At 38.1% G+C, this 26,011-nt stretch overlaps 1 protein-coding gene and 1 long non-coding RNA gene across 4 annotated transcripts in view; both read right to left on the bottom strand.

The window, feature by feature from the left end:
- The window catches only part of LUZP2 (leucine zipper protein 2), a 594,909-nt gene that overhangs the window by 61,703 nt on the left and 507,195 nt on the right, over positions 1 to 26,011 (bottom strand). The window lies entirely within an intron of this gene.
- Positions 3,789 to 24,494, bottom strand: LOC115838617. The gene is made up of 3 exons (XR_004033668.1): positions 24,347 to 24,494; positions 14,416 to 14,424; positions 3,789 to 3,814 (listed from the first exon to the last, which is right to left on the bottom strand). It is a non-coding gene; the product is annotated as an uncharacterized LOC115838617 (long non-coding RNA).

Below are 26,011 nucleotides of genomic sequence, written 5' to 3'. Positions count from 1 at the left end.
AGTAAAAGTAACTATAAGTCCATGCTAACATTCATTGAATAAATGAATGGAGGAGAATAAATGATTGAATAAAGAAATGGAGGAGAAGAGATAAATATTCCTTATGAGAGAGTTCTAAATAATGCATGCTGACACTCCATCTTTCAGAAAGTGGAGTTTAAATTCCTTTCCCTTGAGTGTAGGCTGAACTTAGTGATTCTGTTCCAAAGAATAAGGTTTGGAAAGGAGGAAGTGCTAGCCAGAACAATCAGCCAAGAGAAAGAAATAGAGGGCATCCAAACTGGAAAAGAGGAAGTCAAACAACCTGTTTGTCAATGCCATGATTGCATACCTAGAATAACCTAAAGATGCCTCCAAAAGACTCCTAGATTTGATCAATGAATTCAGACAAGCCTCAAGTATCAATGTACACAAATCAGTAGCAATGCCATATACCAACAACCACCAAGCTGAACATCAAATCAAGAAGTCAAGAACTCAATCCCTTTTAAAATAGCTGCAAAAAAAAAAAAAAAAAAAAAAAAAAAAAAAAAAAAAAAAAAAAAACCTACCTAGGGATATACTTAACCAAGAAGGTACAAAATCTCTACAAGGAGAACTACAAAACAATTCTGAAAGAAATTATAGATGACACAAGCAAATGGAAACACATCAATCCTCATGGATTTGAAGAATCATTATCACGAAGATAACCATACTTTCCAAAACAATTTACAGATGCAGTGCAATTCCTATCAATCTATCACATCATTTTTCACACGATTAGGAAAAACAATCCTAAAATTCACATGGAACAAAAATAGAGGCAGAATAGCCAAAGCAATCCAAAGCAAAACACACACACAACAACAACAACAACAACAACAACAATAAGCAAAATTGGAGGTAACACAATACCTGACTTGAAATATGCGATAAGGCTATAGTCACCAAAACACTCTGGTGCTGGTGTAAAAGATACATAAACGAAGGAAACAGAATAGAAAACCCAGAAATAGAGACAAATATGTAAAACCAACTAATCTTCGACAAAGCATATGAAAACAAACTGGGGAAACAACACCCTATTCAATAAATGGTGCTAAGAAAACTAGATAGCCACATGTAGATGAACGAAACTGGTTCCCTATCTCTCACCAAATACAAAGTTCAACTCAAGATAAATTAAAGACTTAAACCTAAAACCATGAAAACACTAAAAGAAAATCTAGGAAAAACTCTTCTGGACATTGTAGGCAAAGAATTTACGACTAAGACCCCAAAGGGAAATGCAACAAAAACTAAAATAAATAAATGGGATATAGGTAAACTAAAAAAGCTTGTTCATAGAAAAATAAATCATCATCAGAGTAAACATAAAACCCACAGAGTGGGAGAAATATTTGCAAACTATGCCTCTGTCATTGGACTAATATCCAGAATCTACAAGGAACTTAAATCAGCAAGAGAAAACAAATAATTCCATTGAAAAGTGGGCAAGTGGCATGAATAGATACTTCTCAAAATAAGATATATAAACGGCCAACAAACATATGCAAAAATGCTCAACATCACTAATCATTAGGGAAATGCAAATTAAAACCACAATGAGATACCACCTTACCACAGCCATAATGCCCATTATTAAAAAGTCAAAAAAAAAAAGGATGTTGTCAAGGATGTGATGAAAAGGGGATGCTTATACATTGCTGGTGGGAATGAAAATTAATATAACCTCTATGAAAAACAGTGTGAAGATTTCTCAAAAAACTAAAAGTAGATCTACCATTCAATCCAGTAATCTCACTACTGTGTATCTACCCACAGGAAAAAAAGTCATCATATAAAAAAGACACATGCATATGTATGTTTATAGCAGCACAGTTTACAATTCCAAAGCTATGGAACCAAACTAAGTGAACACCAACTGATAAGTGGATAAAGAAAATGTGGTACACACACACACACACACACACATGTAACACGTGTGTTTGTATGTATATACACATACAGCACCATATATAGGTAAACCCACACCATGGTATGTATGTGTATATATATACATATATATGTATATATGCCATGGAATACTACGCAGCCTTAAAAAGAAAGGAATAATATATTTTGCAGCAACTTGGGTGAAACGAGATCATTACTCTAAGTGAAGTAACCCAGGAATGGAAAATCAAATGCCTTAGGTTCTCAATTGTAGCTGCGAGCTAATCTATGAGTACAGAAAGGCATAGAGAGTGGTACAATGGGCAATAGAGACTCAGAAGGGGGAAGGTTGGAAGAAGGGTGAGGGATAAATAATCATATGTTGGGTAAAATATATACTACTTGGATGACAGGCGCATTAAAATTTCACACTTGACGGCCCAGCGCGGTGGCTCACGCCTGTAATCCCAGCACTTTGGTAGGCCGAAGTGGGTGGATCATGAGGTCAGGAGATCGAGACAATCCTGGCTAACACAATGAAACCATGTCTCTACTAAAAATGCAAAAAATTAGCTGGGCATGATGGCGGGTGCCTGTAGTCCCAGCTACTCAGGAGGCTGAGGCAGGAGAATGGTGTGAACCAAGGAGGCAGAGCTTGCAGTGAGCTGAGATCGCGCCACTGCACTCCAGCCTGGGTAACAGAGAGAGACCCCGTCTCAAAAAATAAAAATAAATTAAAAATTTAAAAAAAGAAATTCACACTTCACTACTATACAATTCATTCATCTAACCAAAACCCACTCATACCCCTAAAGCTATTGAAGTAAATACATAGTAAATGAAAAATAATTGGACAAGAATCATAGTAACTTTGTGAATGAATATTCAGTAGACACTATTTTAACCAAGAGATGAGGTTTAACAGCTCCATTTAGGAATACATGTAGATACCATGTATTCCTGGTGGGATATTGGCAAATGTACCACACCTCTGTGGTGTTATTTACAAAAATCTATAACTCCAGTCCAAGCATGAAAACCCATTTGAACAGATCTGTATTGGGAATGCTCTATAAAATATCTCACTACTACCCCTCAAATATATCAGGCCATGAAAAACAAGGAAAAGCTGAAAAACTGTCAAAGACCAGAGGAGACTAAGGAGATAGGTTGACTTAAAACAATGTGGAATCCTGGGTTAGATCCTAAAATAGGAAAAGGATATTAGTAAGAAAAACTGATGAAACCCAAATAGGGTCTGTAGTTTGGTAATAGTATTGTACAAATGCTAACTTCTTTGCTTTGATATATGTAGCATGATTATATAAGATGTTAACATTAGGGGAAGCTGAGTGAATGTTACACAGGAATTCTCTGTACTATCGTAACATTTTGTAAGTGTAGAAGTACTCCACTAAAAGTTTATTTTTAAAACTTAGGATAATAATGTTTCTTTCTTTCAGTGTTTTGTGAGAATTTATATGGATATAGCATGACTAAATAAATCTCAACTACTCTTAACATAATATTAATAACATTTTCTAAAATTATACATGACAAAAATATTTTCTAATAAATACAATGCATATCTACAACTATCTGATTTTTGACAAACCTGACAAAAACAAGAAATGGGGAATAAATGGTGCTGGGAAAACTGGCTAGCCATTTGTAGAAAGCTGAAACTGGATCCCTTCCTTATACCTTATACAAAATTTAATTCAAGATGGATTAAAGACTTACATGTTAGACCTAAAACCATAAAAACTCTAGAAGAAAACCTAGGCAATACCACTCAGGACATAGGCATGGGCAAGGACTTCATGTCTTAAACACCAAATGCAATGGCAACAAAAGCCCAAATTGACAAATGGGATCTAATTAAACTAAAGAGCTTCTGCACAGCAAAAGAAACTACCATCAGAGTGAACAGGCAACCTACAAAATGGGAGAAAATTTTTGCAATCTACTCATCTGACAAAGGGCTAATATCCAGAATCTACAATGAACTCAAACAAATTTACAAGAAAAAAACAAACAACCCCATCAAAAAGTGGGCAAAGGATATGAAAGGACACTTCTCAAAAGAAGACATTTATGCAGCCAAAAGACACATGAAAAAATGCTCATCATCACTGGCCATCAGAGAAATGCAAATCAAAACCACAATGAGATACCATCTCACACCATTTAGAATGGCCATCATTAAAAAGTCAGGAAACAACAGGTGCTGGAGAGGATGTGGAGAAATAGGAACACTTTTACACTGTTGGTGGGACTGTCAACTAGTTCAACCATTGTGGAAGTCAGTGTGGCGATTCCTCAGGGATCTAGAACTAGAAATACCATTTGACCCAGCCATCCCATTACTGGGTATATACCCAAAGGATTATAAAACATGCTGCTATAAAGACACATGCACATGTATGTTTATTGCGGCACTATTCACAATAGCAAAGACTTGGAACCAACCTAAATGTCCAACAATGATAGACTGGATTAAGAAAATGTGGTACGTATACACCAGGGAATACTATGCAGCCATAAAAAGATGAGTTCATGTCCTTTGTAGGGACATGGATGAAGCTGGAAACCATCATTCTCAGTAAACTATGGCAAGGACAAAAAACCAAACACCGCATGTTCTCACTCATAGGTGGGAATTGAACAATGAGAACACATGGACACAGGAAGGGGAACATCACACACTGGGGCCTTTCATGGGGTGGGGGGAGGGGGGAGGTATAGCATTAGGAGATATACCTAATGTTAAATGATGAGTTAATGGGTGCAGCATACCAACATGTCACACGTATACATATGTAACAAACCTGCACCATGTGCAAATGTACCCTAAAACTTGAAGTATGATAAAAAAGAATAATAAATAAATACAATTAATGTAATTTTTTAAATGTTGAAATTAAAAAAAGATATCATTGGGTGACCTTATGTGTATAAGCATGAAAACATGACAAAGGATTAATACTGTATCCATGTTATAATAATAGTTTATCTCAGAGACATTAACAAATAGCTAAAAGTGAAAAAAGAAACAAGGAAATAAGCCATAGTTATATTAAATATATTTTCACACATTTCAAGAGATCAAACGTTTTATCTATTTTGTACCAATAAACTAGTAAGCATATGGGTAAGCTAGTGTAGGCCTGCTTTTTAAACTAATTAATTTTCATATGTAAAAATTTATAAAGGTACATGTGAAATTTAAATAATATATAGTGATCTGGTCAGGGTATCTAGGGTGTTCCTCACCCAAGTACACTACATTTTTGTATAACTACAGTCACTCTACTCTGCTGTTAAACATTCAATTCATTTTTTCTACGTTAAGTGTATGTTTGTACCCATTAACCCACTCCTCTTCATCCTCCTCCCCTCTCCCCACTCACCCTTCACATACTGTTTATCTGTCCACGCTTTACTTCCCTGTCATCAAAGTTTTAGCTCCCACATATAAGTGAGAACATGCAATATTTGACTTTTAGTCCCTGGCTTATTTCACTTAAGATAATGACAACCGGTTTCATCCATGTTGCTGAAAATGACATTATTTCATTTTTGTTTATACCTGTGGAGTATTCCATTTGGGTATACATAGTACATTTTCTTGATCCACTCATCCACTGATGGACACTTAGGTTGATTCCATATATTTGCTATTGTGAAGAGTGCTGCATAAATATCTGAGTACAGGTATCCACTTGATATATCTCTTTCTTTTCCTTTGGGTAGATACCCAGGAGTGGGATGACTGTATTGAAGGGTAGTTCTAGTTTTAGTTTTTTGAGAAATCTCCTTAGTGTCTTCATAGTGGATGTACAAGTTCACATTCCCACCAACAATATATGAATTTCCTTTTCTCTGCATCCTCACCAACATCTATTAAGTTATTTTTTGCCTTTTTAATAATAGTCACTCTGACTGGAATAAGATGATATCTCCCTGAAATTCATATTTGCAGTTCTCTGATCATTAATAATGTTGAGCACTCTTTCATAATGCAGTTGAAATAAAAGCTTAATAAGACTAACAGCATGCTTCTGACTGCCTCAGTAGTGGTGCCATCAAATTTAGGACTTTAATGGGTTTTGAGGACTTCAGCAGCATCAGCAGAAGGGCAAAGAAGGAAGTAAAAATGCATCAGGGAAATAGGAACACCTTTCTAGTTCTAAAGAATAGATGTAGATGGAAGTCCAATATTTACAATGTCTAATGGGTTTGGCAAGTTTAGCCATGCTTGGGAAACAGTGTGGGGAGTTTGGGAGTAAAAGATTTAAGTCAGGGAGTTGGAAGTTAGTTTTACAGGCAGCAGTTAATAATAAAAGCATCTCGATTATTTATATTACCTGGTTATTCACGTCAGAGACTTATAAAGATGTAGAGAGTAAGAGGTTATTATATTTTGTCTAAGTGAGAGAACTTGGAAAGTGTCACTCAGTGTTTATTAAACGCTCAGCAAAGCAGATTACCCTTCAAGGCAGCTAATTAGAATGACCTAATTCTAATAATAATAGGAAACACATTGCCAACCAACAAAAATAAGTGTATGTGTGTTCCTAAAAATGAACCATTTTGTTAGAAAAGGGTAGGAAAGGCTGCCTTTTGTGTCTATACACAAGCCTTCAGAAAACTTTCCTGTTATTAACCATCCCCATTTTGTATTTTAATCAAGGTCTAGATAATTTTGGTAAGTTTATTAAAATATATATATATTAAATTTTAAAATAAAAACATACATATTCTCTCTCTAGAAGAGAGATTTTGAAATATTCCCAACAGATATAAATAATAAATATACAAGGTGATAGATGCCCCGAATACCCTGACTTGATCATTACACAATCTACGTTTGCAACAAAATATCACATGTGCCTCATAAATATGTAAAATATTATGCATCAATAAAAAAATTTAAACAAAATTGAAAACTGTTTGGTGTGTCTTAAATTACTTAAATATAGTCATTGTACCACCATCCATAAAAAGGCACTCATAGAATTTCATGAATTTTATGTCTTGTTTTAATATAAAAATTAGAATATTTTACATACCCTATAGAAAACTAAATGGCCTGAACCTTATGTTTGCTTTTCTATTCACTGTAGTCTAGTCTTAGAGCAGATAACTAACAAGAATAGGAGGATGGATTAAAGCAAAGCTGTCCCTATTATGGGTACTGAAATTCACAGCATATACATGACTAGTGATGAAATATGGGAAGAGCATAAAAACGTTCTTGTGTCTAATGCAAAAGTTCAAAGCCATGCTGTCACTATAATGACTATGTTTACTCAACATGATAGAATAAGTTTATGGATATAAAGAGAGATACAGATGCTCATATACACATTATAATTTGTCTACTGTGTAGCCATTCCTTTTCTCAGATCATTCATTCATTAACTTAGTAATTTGTTTGTTCATTGAGAATTCACTGATAGTCACAATGTATTGTGCTAAAAATTAAGGAAACTAAAATAAAAAATATGTGCCCCATGCCCTCGAGGTTTGCTATTCAGAATTAACCCATTAACTATGATGTGTCTGTTTGATGTTATCAATATTGGATTCCCAGAAACATCAGTGACTCTAATTTTAGCCTCTAATGGAAAGATAGGCTCAATTGATATTCACTTATCTATCTACTTATAAGAAGCTCCTATTAATTGGGAGTACTTGTGACTTTGCTGGACGTGTATTATTTCATTCAATCCTTCCTACCACTTTGCAGTGTTGTTATTATTATATTATTATTATTATTTGGACGGAATCTCACTCTGTCACCCAGGCTGGAGTGCAATGGTGCGATCTCTGCTCACTGCAACCTCCCCCTCCCGAGTTCAAGTGATTCTCCCACCTCAGCCACTGGAGTAGCTGGGACTACAAGTGTGCCCCACTATGCCTGGCTAATTTTTGTATTTTTAGTAGAGATGGGGTTTTGCCATGTTGGCCGGGCAGGTCTTGAACTACTGGCCTCAAGTGATCCGCTTCCCTTAGCCTCCCAAAGTGCTGTGATTACAAGTGTGAGCCACCACTCCCGGCCTTATTGTTATTATTACTGAGATGGACTCTTGCTCTGTCACCCAGGTTGGAGTGCATTGGTGTGGTCTTGGCTCACTGTAACCTCTGCCTCCCTGGTTCAAGTGACTCTCTTGCCTTAGCATCCTGAGTAGCTAAGATGACAGGTGAATCCCCTTGGCCAATTTTGTAGTTTTTAGTAGAGACAGGGTTTTGCCATATTGGCCAGGCTGGTCTCAAACTCCTAACCTCAAGTGATCCGCCTGCCTCAGCCTCCCAAAGTGCTGGGATTACAGTCATGAGCCACAGTGCCAGGGCAGCAATGTTATTAATACACTTATTTTAGAGAGCATAGATTCTTAAATATGTTAAAATACTTGCCAATGATGTTATCACTAGGAAATAGCAGCATATGCTTGAATTTAAGGTTACCTGAATAGAAATTATTGGTCTTAACTATGCTAGACTGCCTGATAGTTTTAAAAAACAGCGTAAGCTAGGAAATTCTGGAATGGTACCACATGGGAATTGCCAAAGAGGAATGTTAACAAACTAATGTACTTTAAAAATCATAATTTACTGTATTTTTAATATTGTTCCAATAATATTTGAGGAAGAAATTTTAAAAATATTTTTTAAGCCAAGGTAGACTAAAATATCCTTAATTGGCTCAAAGTGAAAGTAAAGATGAAGGGAAAAGGAAAGGTCATATGTGAGGATGAAGAAAACAAGGAGTAGTACTAACTACTGAGTTAATAGGCCAATTTATCAGAGACTGAGACACTAAAATCATGTTATTTTTATTGCATGAAGATAAAACATTCATTTTCTTTTCATGAATTCTTAAATACTTGACTCTTAAATGTAGAGAATGTGTTAAAATCACAATGCCTTTGGTTGGTCATAGACATTTCAGATAATCTCAAAATGAGGTAAAAGGGAAAATAGAAAGTTTTTAAAAAATAATATTTGAGTGTCTCTAATCTCTAGTGAGTTATAATGACATGGTGATCCCTTCCTGTACATATTTAAAAGGAAATAAAACTCTATAAAGATTAGTTGATACTTGTATGTTTTCTTTAGTTACTAGATAAAAGTTACTATGAAATTATGAAGTACTAACACTAATATTCCAATAAATACATATTTTATTACACATTGATTAGATATTTGAGAGCATATTACCACAATATGTATATGCAATGCAAATAATTATTTATGGACATAACTCATAGCCAAGAGTCATACAAACTATAATTTAATTTTAGAGAATTTCGAAAATGAAAACATTTTTGCTGAAGTTTAAGTAAAAGGTCATTTAAAGTACATATCTCGCTTTCTGGTTTATATGTAATCACAAACAAATGAATTATGATGAGCTATATGCATACTTTAACATAACAATGTCCTCTGTTCCTCCCTCCTCAAAATTGTTGGAATGTACACAGTCCTAAAATGGTATTTGGACAAATTATTCTGGACTTTCACATTAAGGCAAAGACTGAAACTTTTTACCTTTTTGTATATTAGTGTTTATTATAGTGCTAAGAGGCAGATAAATTCCTAAGCAGATAAGGGAGTGGGCCCCAGTGAAATCCCACCTTCAAGCCAAAGACAATTTAAAGCCTGAAAACTTGAGCAGCCAGTTCCAGGTACAGCCTACTACCAGAGTGAGAACTTCCTTGATGCCTTTTAGCCAATTGGATGGTATTTTTCCCAGGCCCGCCCATGGGCCAATCAGCACACACTTCCCCTTTCTGAACCCATATATACCCTGGACTCAGTCACATGTTGGGCCTCCTACTTCTGGGACCCCTCTCTTAAGAGGGCTTCCCCTCTCATGGCGGGGAGCTTTTCTCTCACTCAATAAACTTCTTCTTCATTGCCTTACTTACTCTCGTGTCCACATAACCTCATTCTTCCTTGTCCCAGGACAGGAATCTTGAGCCTGAGGAACAGCAGCTGGGAAAAGACCTGTAACATTGTAACCCTCCCTCCCACTTGCTGAGCAACAGGGAATAAAAAGCTGCTGGGGTGTCACATGCCCCAGTTCACCAAGCTGCAAATGGAGGAACCAAATGAGCCGTGATAGGCCCTCATTCGCTGCACTGCAGGTGGTGGGAACAAACAAGCTGTAACACGCCCCCTCAATTCCCCCTGCCATCCCATTCACCGCACTGTGGGTGGTGGGTTCAGGCCTTGGGACTGCCCAAGCAAAAGCAGTAACACACCTTGGGCCTCTGTGGTTGCTGGCATCTCTCAGATTTGGCGTTCCACCACTTTTCCCTCGTCTACCCACCATTGACCATCATGAAAACCACCCGCAGCACACCTGGCTCAGCCACCGGCTGAACACAGAGTCCCTGTGCACATGCAGAATCCAAGCCAGTAGCACGATCTGAGTACAGCCCAATAGGCCGAGTGGGCAGAGCAAGCCCAGTAGTCAACCCAGAACTGAGCCAAGCCCAGGTAAGGGCACTACTGGTCACACAGATTTCCATCTTGCAAAGTGGCACCAAAAGGATCCTGTCGCTTCTATTTAAATGAACATTTATTAAATTTTTATAGATTTGAAGACCTTTGTTAATTATATAGCATCAATTGATATTCAAAAGGAACTGCTTCTGTTCACAAGCAATTATTAGGGCAAATTAGTTACAACATAAATTATAGTAATTTCTGACCAATTTTAATTGTACTAACTTATAGTACTTTTTAAATATTTCATACCAAAATTTTGATAATCATAATATTTTATATATTCATGATTAAGTCCACACCTTGCAGTAGATACATATGTATATAATCGTAAACATTGCCCTTCCTCCTAATTAAACAATGTGGGTATGTTTGAGGATTAGTTTATGATAACTGTAAACACCAACTCTGAAACCAGATTACAGATTCACACCCTGGATTCACCATTTAATAGTTTTGTTTTGTTTTCTTGAGATGGAGTCTTGCTTTGTTACCCAGGCTGCAGTACAGTGGTGTGAGCTCGGCCCACTGCAACCTTCACCTCCCAGGTTCAAGTGATTCTCCTACCTCAGCCTCCTGAGAGGCTGGGATTACAGGCACATGCCACCATGCCCAGCTTATTTTTGTATTTTTAGTAGAGATGGGGTTTCACCATGTTAGCCAGGCTGGTCTTGAACTCCTGACCTCAAGTGATTTGCCCACCTCAGCCTCCCAAAGTGCTGGGATTACAGGTGTGAGCACCAAACCTGGCACATTTAATAGTTTTACAACTTTTATAGGATTTCAGGTTCTTTGTTGTTTGGGTTGTTTCTATAATTTGTACAATAACAATAATAGTGAGAGGTGAACCTGGCTGGGCTTCTGGGTCGGGTGGGGACTTGGAGAACTTTTCTGTCTAGCTAAAGGATTGTAAATGCATAAATCCGTGCTCTATGTCTAGCTAAAGGTTTGTAAATGCACCAATCAGCACTCTGTAAAAACAGACCAATCAGCACTCTGTAAAATAGACCAATCAGCACTCTGTAAAATGGACCACTCAGCAGGATGTGGCCGGGCCAAATAAGGGAATAAAAGCTGGCCAACCGAGCCAGCAGCGGCAACCCGCTTGGGTCCCCTTCCATGCTGTGGAAGCTTTGTTCTTTCACTCTTCAGAATAAATCTTGTTGCTGCTCACTTTTTGGGTCTGCACTACCTTTATGAGCTGTAACTCTCACAACGAGGGTCTGTGGCTTCACTCTTGAAGTCAGCAAAACCAAGAATCCACCAGAAGGAACCAATTCCAGACATATTTTGGCAACCTAGATGGGACTATCGACTGTCACCAAGCAGTGAGTGCCATGGGACTCCTTTCACTTGCTATTCGTCCTATATTTCCTAAGAACTCAGGGGCTAAATACCCGGCACCTGTTGGCCCGTTAAAAGCGACTAGCATGGCTGCCAGACTAAAGACACGGGTGTCAGGCTTTCTGGGAAAGGGCTAACAACCCCCAACTCTTTGGAGTTGTGAGCATTGGTTTTCCTGGAACCAGCTTCTGCTTTTCCTATACTTCTGGGCTAAGCCAAGGGCTGACAGAGAGGAAAGCCATTCAGCTCCAGGGTCCTGACAGAAAGTTGGTTGATCCTGCAGCCATGAGCTGAACTCTCAAAGTCATGTCACCCAAGCGAGACTTGCCCATCTATCCTGTCTATCTTGACCCTTGGCTCCTGGGTCCTAATGCCTGTCAGACAAACTTCCTCTCGCCTCTCTTCTCCAAGGCTAGTCCTGCTTCTAAAGATGACTCTCTGGTGCTTTTCTCCTGTAAGAATGATTTCTAGTATAAACTTCATGACCCTGTTACCTTCTTTAGGCACCTGGACTCACCAATCAGAAAGACATAATTTTTGCCCAAAGCCCCATCATAGCGGGGACTATCTGGAATTTTAGGATCCCTCCTCAAACAAGCAGGCCTAACAAAAGCTGAAGCTAGGATATGGGGAGCCTCAGAAATTGTATCCTTCCTATTCATATAAGTAAGGACATAAGGTATCAATCTTCCAACTCTGGAGATCCTGCCCCTCACTCAGGGTGTGGCCCTCCACTTCATTTTTGGTGCATAACATCTTTATAGGACAGGGGTAAAGTCCCAATACTAACAGGAGAATGCTTAGGACTCTAACAAGTTTTTGGGAATGTGTCAGTAAGGGCCACTAAATCTGATTTTTCTCGGTCCTCTTTGTGGTCTAAGAGGACAGGGGACAGGTTTTCGAGAATGCGTTGGTAAGGGCCACTAAATCTGACCTTCCTCAGTCCTCCTTGTGGTCTAGGAGGAAAATTAGTGTTTCTGTTGCTGTGTCGGTGAGCGCAACTATTCCGATCAACAGGGTCCAGGGACCGTTGTGGGTTCTTGGGCAGGGGGAAACAAACAAACCAAAACCATGGGCAGTTTTGTCCTTCAGATGGGAAACAGGCATACTCTTGAAATGCATCCTAAGCCATTGGGACCAATTTGACCCACAAACCCTGAAAAACAGATGGCTCAGTTTGCTCTGCACTATGGCCTGGCCCCAATATTCTCTCTCTGATGGGGAAAAAAGGTGACCTGAGGGAAGCATAAATTATGAAACTATCCTGCAGCTTGACCTTTTCTGTAAGAGGGAAGACAAATGGAGTGAGATACCTTATGTCCAAGCTTACTTTTCACTGAAGGTGAATCCACAACTATGTAAAGCTTGCAATTTACATCCCACAGGAGGACCTTTCAGCTTACCCCCATATCCTAGCCTCCCTATAGCTCCCCTTCCTATTAATGATAAGCCTCCTCTAATCTCCCCTGCCCAGAAGGAAACAAGCAAAGAAATCTCCAAAGGACCACAAAATCCCCTGGGCTATCAGTTATGCCCCCTTCAAGCTGTAGGGGGTGGGGAATTTGGTCCAACCTGGGTACATGTCCCCTTCTCCCTCTCTGACTTAAAGCAGATCAAGGCAGACCTGGGGAAGTTTTCAGATGATCCTGATAGGTACATAGGTGTCCTACAGGGTCTAGGACAAACCTTCGATCTCACTTGGAGAGATGTCATGCTCTTGTTAGATCAAACCCTGGCCTTTAATGAAAAGAATGAGGCTTTGGCTGCAGCCTAAGAGTTTGGAGATACCTGGTATCTTAGTCAAGTAAATGATAGAATGACAGCTGAAGAAAGGGACAAAGTCCCTACTGGTTAGCACACCATCCCCAGTATGGATCTCCACTGGGACCTCGACTCAGATCTTGGGGACTGGAGTTGTAAACATCTGTTGACCTGTGTTCTAGAAGGACTAAGGAGAATTAGGAAAAAGCCCATGAATTATTCAATGATGTCCACCATAACTCAGGGAAAGGAAGGAAATCCTTCCACTTTCCTCAACCGGCTATGGGAGGCCTAAGAAAATATACTCCCCTATCACCCAAATCACTCGAGGGTCAATTGATTCTAAAAGATAAGTTTATTACTCAATCAGCTGCAGATATCAGCAGAAAGCTCCAACAGCAAGCCCTGGGCCCTGAACAAAATCTGGAGGCATTATTAAACCTGGCAACCTCAATGTTCTATAATATGGACCAAGAGGAACAGACCCAAAAGGAAAAGCAAGATCAGAGAAAGGCCACAGCCTTAGTCATGGCCCTCAGGCAAACAAATCTTGGTGGTTCAGAGGACAGAAAATGGAGCAGGCCAATTATCTGGTAGGGCTTGTTATCAGTATGGTTTACAAGGACACTTTAAAAAAGATTGTCCAGTGAGAAACAAGCTGCCCCCTTGTCCATGTCTGCTATGCCGAGGCAATCACTGGAAGGTGCACTGCCCCAGAGGACAAAGGTTCCCTGGGTCAGAAGCCCCCAACCAGATGATCCAACAACAGGACTCAGGGTGCCCGGGGCAAGCGCCAGCTCATGTCATCATCCTCACTGAGTCCCAGGTATGTTTAGCCATTGAGGGCCAGGAAATTCACTTCCTCCTGGACACTGGTATGGCCTTCTCAGTACTAATCTCCTGTTCTGGACAACTGTCTTGAAGGTCCGTTACCATCCGAGGAGTCCTGGGACAGCCTGTAAACAGGTATTTCTCCTACCTCCTCAGTTGTAATTGGGAGACTTCGCTCTTTTCACCTGCCTTTCTTGTTATGCCTGGAAGTCCCACACCTTTATTAGGGAGGGATATATTAGCCAAAGCTGGAGTTATTATCTTCATGAATATGGGGCACAAGTTACCATTTGTTGTCCCCTACTTGAGGAAGGAGTCAACCCTGAAGTCTGGGCATTGGAAAGACTATTTGGAAGGGCAAAAAATGCCCGCCCAGTCAAAATCAGGCTAAAAGATCCCACCACTTTTCCTTATCATAGGCAATATCCCTTAAAGCCTGAAGCTCATAAAGGATTACAGGATATTGTTAAAAGTTTAAAAGCTCAAGGCTTAGTAAGGAAATGCAACAGTCCCTGCAACACCCCAATTCTAGGAGTACAAAAACCAAATGATCAGTGGAGACTAGTGCAAGATGTTAGACTCATCAGTGAGGCAGTAATTCCTCTATATCTAGTTATAGCCAACCCCTATACCCTGCTCTCTCAAATACCATAGGAAGCAGAATAGTTCATGGTTCTGGACCTCAAGGATGCCTTCTTCTGTATTCCCCTGCACTCTGACTCCCAGTTTCTCTTTGCCTTTCAGGATCCCACAGACCACACATCCCAACTTACGTGGACCATCTTGCCTGAAGGGTTTAGGGATCGCCCTCATCTGTTTGGTCAGGCACTGGCCCAAGATCTAGGCCTCTTCTCAACTCCAGGCACTCTGGTCCTTCAGTATGTGGATGATTTACTTTTGGCTACCAGTTCGGAAGCCTCATGGCAGCAGGCTACTCTAGATCTCTTGAACTTTCTAGCTAATCAAGGGTACAAGGTGTCTAGGTCGAAGGCCCAGCTTTGCCTACAGCAGGTCAAATATCTAGGCCTAATTTTAGTCAGAGGAACCAGGGCCCTCAGCGAGGAATGAATACAGCCTATACTGGCTTATCCTCACCCTAAGACATTAAAACATTTGCAGGGGTTTCTTGGAATCACTGGCTTTTGCTGACTATGTATCCCTGTACACAGCAAGATAGCCAGGCCCCTGTATACTCTAATCAAGGAGACCCAGAGGGCAAATACTCATCTAGTAGAATGGGAACCAGGGTCAGAAATAGCCTTCAAAATCTTAAAGAAGGCCCTAGTATAAGCTCCAGCTTTAAGCCTTCTCACAGGACAAAACTTCTCTTTATACATCACAGAGAGAGCAGGGATAGCTCTTGGAGTTCTTACTCATACTCGTGGGACAACCCCACAACCAGTGGCATACCTAAGTAAGGAAATTGTTGTAGTAGCAAAAGGCTGGCCTCACTGTTTATGGGTAGTTGCTGTGGTGGCCATCTTAGTGTCAGAGGCTACCAAAATAATACAAGGAAAGGATCTCACTGTCTGGACTACTCATGATGTAAATGGCATACTAGGTGCCAAAGGAAGTTTATGGATATCAGACAACTGCCTACTTAGATACCAGGTGCTATTCTTGAGGGACGGGTGCTTCAAATATGTACGTGCATGTCCCTCAACCCTGCCACTTTTCTCCCAGAGAATGGGGAACCAACTGAGCATGACTGCCAACAAATTATAGTCCAGACTTATGCTGCCTGAGACGATCCCTTGGAAGTCCCCTTAGCTAATCCTGACCTTAACCTATATACCGATGGAAGTTCATTTGTGGAGAATGGGATATGAAGGGCAGGTTATGCCATAGTTAGTGATGTAACCGTACTTGAAATAAGCCTCTTCCCCAAGGGACCAGCACCCAGTTAGCAGAACTAGTGGCACTTACCCGAGACTTAGAACTGAGAAAGGGGAAAAGAATAAATGTGTATACAGATAGAAAGTATGCTTATCTAATCCTTCATGCCCGTGCTGCAATATGGAAAGAAAGGGAGTTCCTAACCTCTGGGGGAACCCCCATTAAATACCACAGGGAAATCATGGAGTTATTGCACTCAGTGCAAATACCCAAGGAGGTGGCAGTCTTACACCGCCAAAGCCATCGAAAAGGGAAAGGAGAAGGGAGAACAGCAGTATAAGCAGCTGGCAGAGGCAGCAGAAAGGAAAGAGAGAAAGAGACAGGAAGTCAGAGAAAGAGAGAGAGAGGAAGAAACAGAGAAAGATAAGAAGTCAAAGAGAAGGAGACAGAGAGGAAGAGACAGAGAGACAAAGTCAAAGAGAGACAGAGGAAGAGACTGACAGAAAGTCAAAGAAGGAAAGAGAGAAAGAGACAGACAAAGAAGTCAAAGAGAGAGAAAGAGAGATATAAGTAGTAAAGAAAAAACAGTGTATCCTATTCCTTTAAAAGCCAGGGTAAATTTAAAACCTATAATTGATAATTGAAGGTCTTCTCTGTAACCCTATAACACTCCAATACTACCTTGTTGTCAGTGTAAACAAGGGCATAGCCTGAAAACACTGAGGCCACTGACAACCCATAGCTTTCCTATCAAAAATCCTTAACCCAGCAGGTTTCCTAACAGGGGATGTAAATCTTAATTAATTACCATACAAAGGTCTGACAAATCTAGGAGAAACTCCCTTCAGGACAGGACTAGATGGTTCCTCCTGGGCGATTAAGGAAAAAAGACACAATGGGTATTCAGTAAATGATAAGGAAACTCTGGTAAAAGCAGAGTTAGGAAAATTGCCTAATAATTGGTCTGCTCCAATGTGTGAGGTGTTCGCACTCAGCCAAACCTTAAAGTATTTACGGAATCAGGAAGGAGCCATCTATACCAATTCTCAGTTCATATGGACTGAACGAGGTTTTATTAATAGCAAAGAATAATTGAAATCCCAAACTTACAAGGTTTTCAACAAAAGTAGAGTTTGCTAAAAGTTAACAGTGTAAACATACATTATCCTAACTTCTAATCTTATGGAAATCAGACCCTACCAGTGCCCCTCAAAGCTCATTTCCATCAGTGCGGGGCCATACAACTAATATCCCTATTTACAGGGTTAGAAATGGCCACTGCTACAGGAACCAGAATAGTCAGTTTATCTACTTCATTATCCTACTACCACACATTTTCAAAGGATTTCTCAGACTGTTTGCAAGAAATAACAAAATCTATTCAGTAAGGATAGTAACTACAATCCCAAATAGACTCTTTAGTAGCAGTGACTCTCCAAAACCGCTGAGGCCTAGACCTCCTCACTGCTGAGAAAGGAGGACTTTGCACCTTCTTAGGGGAAGAGTATTGCTTTTACACTAACCAGTCAGGGATAGTAAGAGATGCCGCCTGGCATTTACAGGAAAAGGCTTCTGAAATCAGGCAACACCTTTCAAACTCTTATACCAACCTCTGGAGTTGGGCAACATGGCTTCTCCCCTTTCTAAGTACCATGGCAGCTATCTTGCTGTTACTTGCCTTTCGGCCCTGTATTTTTAACCTGCTTGTCAAATTTGTTTCCTCTAGAATTGAGGCCATCAAGCTACAGGTGTTCTTACAAATGGAACCCCAAATGAGCTCAACTAACAACTACTACTGAGGAACCCTGGACCAACCCTCTGGCCCTTTCACTGGCCTAAAGAGTTCCCCTCTGGAGGACACTACAACTGCAGGGCCCCTTCTTCGCCCCTATCCAGCAGGAAGTAGCTAGAGCGGTCATCAGCTAAATTCCCAACAGCAGTTGGGCTATCCTGTTTAGAGGGAGGATTGAGAGGTGAAGCTGGCTTGGGCTTCTGGGTCAGGTGGGGACTTGGAGAACCTTTCTGTCTAGCTAAAGGATTGTAAATGCACCAATCAGCACTCTGTGTCTAGCTAAAGGTTTGTAACCACACCAATCAACACTCAGTACAAATGGACCAATCAGCACTCTGTAAAATGAATGGACCAATCAGTGCTCTGTAAAATGGATCAATCAGCAGGATGTGGGAGGGGCCAAATAAGGGAATAAATGCTGGCCACTCGAGCCAGCAGCAGCAACCCGCTCAGGTCCCCTTCCACACTGTGGAAGCTTTAGTTCTTTTGCTCTTCACAATAAATCTTGCTGGTGCTCACTCTTTGGGTCCACACTACCTTTATGAGCTGTAACACTCAACATGAGGGTCCACAGCTTCATTCTTGAAGTCAGCGAGACCAAGAACCCACCAGAAGGAACCAATTCCAGACACAATAAGACTTAATTAACAAGGTTGTGAGTTTAAAACAATTTATTTGTGAGAAGTGCTTAGAAATATATATAACATTGCATGTGTCACTTAAAATGTAGCCACTATTTTGGGCAGAGAGGCTCATGCCTGTAATCTGAGCACTTTGGGAGGCTGAGGTGGGCAGATTATGAGGTCAAGGGATTAAGACCATCCTGGTCAACAAGGTAAAACTCTACTAAAAGGAGTGTTACCACTCCTCCTCATCTTCTCTTCCTCCTCCTCTTCTTCTCCTCTTCTTCTCTTTCTCTCTTCTTCTTCTCCTTCTCCTTTTCCTCCTCCTCTTTCTCCTTCTCCTCCTTCCTCCTCCTCCTCCTTCTTTCCCCTTCCTCCTCCTCCTCCCCGTCTTCCTGCTCCTCCTCCATCCTCCTCTTCCTCCTCCTTCTTTTTCCTTTTCTTCTTCCCTTTCTTCTTCCCTTCTCTCATTGCAATACCTGTATCTGCCCATGGTTTACTACACATCTGGAAGTTATCATTTCTCCTGGTTTTTAGAAGTATAATTGAAGGTCAATAAAGAACTAAATGTAATTAGAAGTAGAGTTGGAGGCTATATAAAGTGAAAATTCTTAGGCATGAGACATTCAAATTTTGAACATCATTAAATGAAATGTAACACTGAAATTTTGAACATAATTGAATGAAATGTGATAAGGGCTCAATGACCATGTGTTGCATTAGATCATTACATATGATGAGGCAGTTAAGAGATTAAAGTCATTTGCTGAACTAGTAATAACCTGAAGGAAAATGGTGGTGATGACTTCTAACAGATAGCAAATTTCACACAAAAAATAGTTTTAAAAATCACACAAAATTTATGAAGTAACTGTTTTTAGTTATCGACTACATGCATGACAGTATTGTGATCCCTGAGAGAAGGAAAACAAAAACAAAAAAAAAATGAAAGGTGAGTCTTATTATCATCAAGATTTTATGCCTGGAGGCAATTCTTCAGCTGAAAGTCCAGGTTTGAATACCTGAAAGGGAGCCCAGAAATCCTATTAAGTTGGGTATTGGTAGACAGGATTTCAAAAAAGCTGAACTACTAACTCTTGTGAAATATTTCTGGAAAGTAGAGGATTAAGCAGAAAGATTTCTAAAAATCTGATTTTTATTTCACTAAGTTTTTCCTGAATATCATGTTGTGTAGAAATACATGGAACTCCACAAGACTAGAAAAATAATATCTGAATAATTGTAAGGTGCAAATTTTTAGAAGTTGCACAGGGTGGGAAGACAATTACAATGGAAAATCCTAGTTCTAATATGTGGCATTTTGTGGAAACCCCAGAAGGTTCCTAATTTAATAGAACGTAAGAATTATTCATGAAGTGAAGGCTACATTAGATCCATTCTAGAAAATTTAAAAACATGCCTTGAGAGTTGAATCTGTTTTACAAGTAGTTAATTGGAGAGAAAGAGAGAAAGATAGAGGAAATATGAACAGGGAGAGAGAGAGAAACGTATTATTTATTTAATAGAAAACAATGAAATCCAGGTTTAAATGAAATAATGACCAGTCAAAAAACATGAAACATGTCAAGAAGAAGAAAAATATGATTGATAACCAGGAGAAAAGTCACTCAATAAAAAATGACCTGAAAATAACTCAGATATACAATTTGTAGTTAAATATATTATAATAGATAATATTTTTATAATCAACATGCAGAGGAAACCAATAACAAAGATAAAATAAAATATATAAAAAATAATTAGAACCTATAGATAGAAGAATATAACATTAAAAATAAAAATGAATTATACAAAAAATTTACTGGATTTTTAAATAATAAGTAATGTAGAAAAAAAAATTGGTCATGTAGTACTAACACTAAATTTAGAATGACTTTTTTCTCTCTTATCAGAGTTGGAATTGACTTTCTAGAAAATTCTGGAAACAACTAAAAAGCAAGTGAAAACCAAACCATTGACCTTTCAATTATGAATTGAATTTAGAGCATGCTGATAACCATTGAAAAAAGAAAACAAAATTTAAAGCATTCAGAGATAAAATACATATTAAATATAAGGCAAAAAGGAAAAGATAATCACATAATTTATTATCTGAGCTATGCCAGCTAGAAGGCAATGAGGTGACATTTTTCATATACTAAGTTTAAAAATCTGTCAACCTAGCTTACTAAATTCAGAAAAAAAACTTTAAAAAGCAAGATGAAATAATTTCAAGTAGAAAAAAATGAGGTAACGTGCAAAGTTAAATTTATACTGATGAAAGATGAGTCCAGAAATGATAAATGAATCCCTTTAAAAGAGCATTTTTTCTCAATTTCATATACATAAATATATGTTATTAGCTTTTTATTTTTAATTTTTGGGGACAAGGTCTTTCTCTGTCACCCAGTCTGGAGTGTAGTGGTGCAATCTGTGCTCACTGCAATCTCTGCCCCCTTTGCTGAAGCCATCCTTCTCCCTCAGCCTCCCGAGTAGCTGGGACTACAGACGTGTACCACCATGCCCAGCTAATTTCTGTATTTTGTGTAGAGATAGGATTGAGCCATGTTGCCCAGGCTGGTCTCATACTCTTGAGCTCAAGGATGAGGCTCACCTGGCTCGGCCTCTGAAAGTGCTGGGATTACAGGTATGAGCCACCACATCCAGCCTGTAATTCGTTTTTGAAAGCAAAACCTGTATCAATGTCTTTTGTAGTTATACCAGTTATACAATTGAAATGTATGACAATGAAAAATGAAAATAAAATGTTTTATGGTACCCTCATTTGTGTAATGTATAACACTATAATATAATTTCAAAGTAGATTGTGCTAAGTCAAAGGTGCTTATTGGGAAATCCTAGAACGACACCTAGAAAATAGAATATTACATACAGGACTGACAATGACAGTGTAGATGAAATGAAAAGCAATATATTCAATTTATTAAAAATGTGGTAAGAATTATATTTTATACACTAGCAAGGACATTTCAAAGATTAAATTACTGCCTTGAAAATAACAGAATATTCAAAGATTTAATATTGTTAAGACAATAATAGTCCCTAAGTTATCTAAAGATTCAATGTCATCCCTTTAAAATCTGAGCTTTATTTGTTTTTCTAGAAATTGAGAAGGTAATTCTCAAACTTATTTGAAAAATGCAATGACCAAGAATAGCCAAAGCAAATTTTAAATAGAAAGAACTAAGCTGGAGGAATCCACTTCCTTATTTTAAAATACACTACAAATCTACCATAGTCACTGCAAACACTATCAGATAGATAGGCATATAGATTAATGGAAGTGAATTGAGAGTCCAGTCCCTTGCATCATGATCAACTGTATTTAGACAGGGCATTGTGCCAATTCAGTGAAATAAAACAAGTCTTTTCAACAAATGGTGTTTAAACAACAAGATGCCACATGCAGACAAATGAAGTTTGATCAGTACCAAATACAACATATAGAAGTGAACTCAAATTAAATCATATGCCTAAATGTAGGAGTTAAAATTAAGTCTCTGAATAGAAAACATAGGCGATAATCTATGACCTCACACCAGGCAAAGTCTTATTAAACATAGCAATATCACAAGTGCCAAAAAAAAAAAAAAAATGGGCCAGATGCAGTGGCTCAAGCCTGTAATCCCAGCACTTTGGGAGGCTGAGGCAGGCAGATTACGAGGTCAGCAGTTCGAGACCAGACTGACTAACACGGTGAAACCCCATCTTTACTAAAAATACAAAAATTAGCCAGGCGTGTTGGCACGTGCCTGTAATCCCAGCTACTCAGGAGGCTGAGGCAGGAGAATCGCTTGAACCCAGGAGGCGGAGGCTGCAGTGAGCCAAGATCACGCCACTGTGCTCCAGCCTGGGCAACAGAGTGAGACTCTATTCCCCCCAACCCCCCAAAAAAAAGAAGTGGAAAAATATATTGAACTTCATCGAATTTAAAAAACTTGTGTCTTCTGTGCTGCAAATAAAATCTTCAATAAAGTGAAAATACAACCCCCAGAATGGAAGAAAATATTTGCACAAAGACACAGCTTAAAAATAAAATATAATAATTTGAAAAGGATGTAGTATTATTGATGTAAAAACTGGTGTGGCTATCGTAAAATTAGGCAAAATAGATATCAGGACAATAAACATTAAAAGGCACAAAAAAAAGGCATCACATAATGGTAAAGGGTGAATTCATTAAGAATATATAATATTTCTAACTGTGTATATGATTAACCATACAGTTTTATCTACCTAATAATAACTGGGAGATACAGAAGCAAATGAGAGTATGTTTTGCTAAAAGACAAAACAAGACTGGCAATAACTATGATTTCTCTAATATATTTCCCAAGAGGCAGAATACCTAGAGGAAAGATGTAAATAACCCAAATAATGACATTGATAGGGTTTTGGTATTGACTGCTTTTACATTATGACATTTTAACCTTCTCTTTTTTAATGTAATAGTTGTTAATTTCCTTGTAATTGAAAACAAAGTAAAACAGATTTACTGGGATTGATTTTCTCCCATTATATATCACCTAAGTTTTCAAGCCAGATGAGTCAATGTAGTGGGGCATAGAGACAAGAACTGTAGTTTTCCAGACAGATAATGGTAATACCAAATTCTAACTTTACAATTTACCATGTTTCTAATTTTTAGCAAGAGTCCAATTTCCCTGAAAATTCAGATAATTTATATATCAATAGAATATTGAATTCAATTTGTTGTAAACATAAATAAAATATTGTGAGGCAGAGAATTTTCTTTGAAACTTAAAAAGTAATTGTATATTTTGAATCTTTTCACTTCAGGTAATTTTCAAATTCAAATAGTGAAAAGATTTCTGGATAAAGGAGCAAGAAGCTCCAGAATTGTGAACTGGCATTATGTATACTTAAATTAAATATGCTTAAATTCGTGCTTTACTTCACATAAAATGTAATAACACAGATATACAAGAAATTCAATGGGGAAGTCATCAAATAGATAGTACAACTTGTATGTCACAATGTTGTGGAAGCAATCTTATACATCAAAATAAATTATAAATGCAGATGACAGGTAAAATAAATAAATATTTGTATTTCAATCAGAAAATTTTTAGGTATTGTGAGCAATGCCTCCTGGAAGTAACTCTGACATGTCCTTTTAAATAATTCATTTATTCATTAAATAAATATTAATTGAACAGTTTCTGTATATCACATTGTTTTGAAAGTTTGGTAGATATTAGTGAGCAAAAGAAACTTAGTTGCCTATTTTCATGGAGCTTATGCTTCAGGTAATTCAATTAATCTAATTCCATTAAAACAGCAAGCAGCCAATACCACCTAATTGTATTTTATCATATTTGCAATCCTAAGAAAATCATGGTAAAATGGCTCATCCATCCCCCACACATAAACACAGACACATACACACACAATTATCTTTTCCAAAACAGAGTACAATAAATGTTTGCCTACTGTTTACTGGACTAGTTCACCAATTCCAGTAGTTCAATTTAAGTTACAAATCACTAAGTGTGATTTTCTTACAGCCTGTTTTTGGAGTATTGGTGATGCAATGGAAACTTGCCAATGTATGTATTTATGAGGAGCTCACAGGCTAGCCAGGGAATTTAGGGCAGAGTCTCAAGGTTAAGTTTTTCACAAATGCCATATAAATACAATAAAAATGCTTAACCACAATAGATAAGAGCTTTTGCACCACAAAAGGAACAGTCAGCAGAGTAAACAGACAACTCACAAAGTGGGAGATAATCTTCACAATCTATGAATCTGACAAAGGACTAATATCCAGAATCTACATTGAACTCAAACAAATTAGCAAGGAAAAAACAAAGAATCCCATCAAAAACTGGGCTAAGAACATGAATAGACAATTCTCAAAAGAAGATATACAAATGGCCAACAAATATGAAAAAATGATCAACATCACTGATGATCAGGGAAATGCAAATCAAAACTACAATGCAATACCACCTTACTTCTGAAAGAATGGCCATAATCAAAAAATAAAAAAATAATAGATGTTGGTGTGGTTGCAGTGAACAGGGAACACTACTACACTGCTGGTGGGAATGTAAACTCGTACGACCACTATGGAAAACAGTGTGGAGATTCCTTAAAGAACTAAACGTATAACTATCATTTGATCCAGCAATTCCATTACTGGCTACCTACACAGAGGAAAAAAGTCATTAAATGAAAAAGACAGTTACACACCCATATTTATAGAAGAACAATTTGCAATTGCAAACTGTGGAACTAACCCAAATTCCCATCACTAAACAAGTGGATAAAGAAACTGTGAGAGATGTATGTAGATATATGTGTGTATATATATACATATATATATATATATATACACATATATACATATATACACGCACACATATATATGATGGAATCCTGCTTAGCCATAAAAAGGAATAAATTAATGGCATTCACAGCAACCTGGATGAGAACGGAGACTATGATTCTAAGTGAAGTAACTCAGGAATGGAAAACCAAATATCATATGTTCTCACTCATAAGTGGGAGTTAAACTATGAGGATGCAAAGGCATATGAATGACACAAGGGACTTTGGGGACTCAGGTGGAAAGGTAGGAAGGGGGTAAAGGATAAAAGACTACAAATAGGGTGCAGTGTATACTGCTCGGTTGATGGGTGTACCAAAATCTCACAAATCACTGCTAAAGAACTTACTCATGTAACCAAACACCACCTGTTCCCCAATAACCTATGGAAATAAAAAATTTAAAAAGGAAAAAGAAACTCAAGAAAGTAGTCAAAAAGAGTTGACATTTGAGATGAACCCATGAAAGGGAAGTAGAAGTTCACCAGTATTATGAGTGATGGTTGGGTGGGGGTTAAAAATATACATAGAATAAAAAGGCTAGAGTTATGCAAGGATTTGAAAAATATATATTCTTGACTTTTATTTAGATTCTTTATATTTATAACTTGAATGAGTCTTTTAAAATCTTGAACTCTCAGGTTGTCTAATAAGATCACCAAATATGTGCCAACTCTATTTACTGTCTTTCAGCTTCTATGTTCTCACCAGTTGCTGTTTTAATGGAAGTTTTGCAATTTTTCCTTGGGATTAACCAAGAAATCCCATATAAATGGTTTTCCAGTCTTCATCTTTGCATTTACCTTTCAATTCATCATTGTGCAATATATACAAATAGTAAATATTTGAACCATATATTACCAATGGTTAGTCATATATTTTGCCCATCAGTAAGACAAGATTATGTTCAAAATCTAAAGATTTGTTCTTGACTCAAATTAACCTTTGCTGAAAAACAAAATGTAGTTAAATTTAAATTTTACATATAAAATTCATAAAACCTATACAAAAATTG

The sequence above is a fragment of the Nomascus leucogenys genome, chromosome 15, assembly GCF_006542625.1.
Source record: "Nomascus leucogenys isolate Asia chromosome 15, Asia_NLE_v1, whole genome shotgun sequence".
Taxonomy (NCBI): Eukaryota; Metazoa; Chordata; class Mammalia; order Primates; family Hylobatidae; genus Nomascus; species Nomascus leucogenys.
Note: the sequence above shows the minus strand (reverse complement) of the source record. Positions and strands in the feature narration are given on the sequence as shown.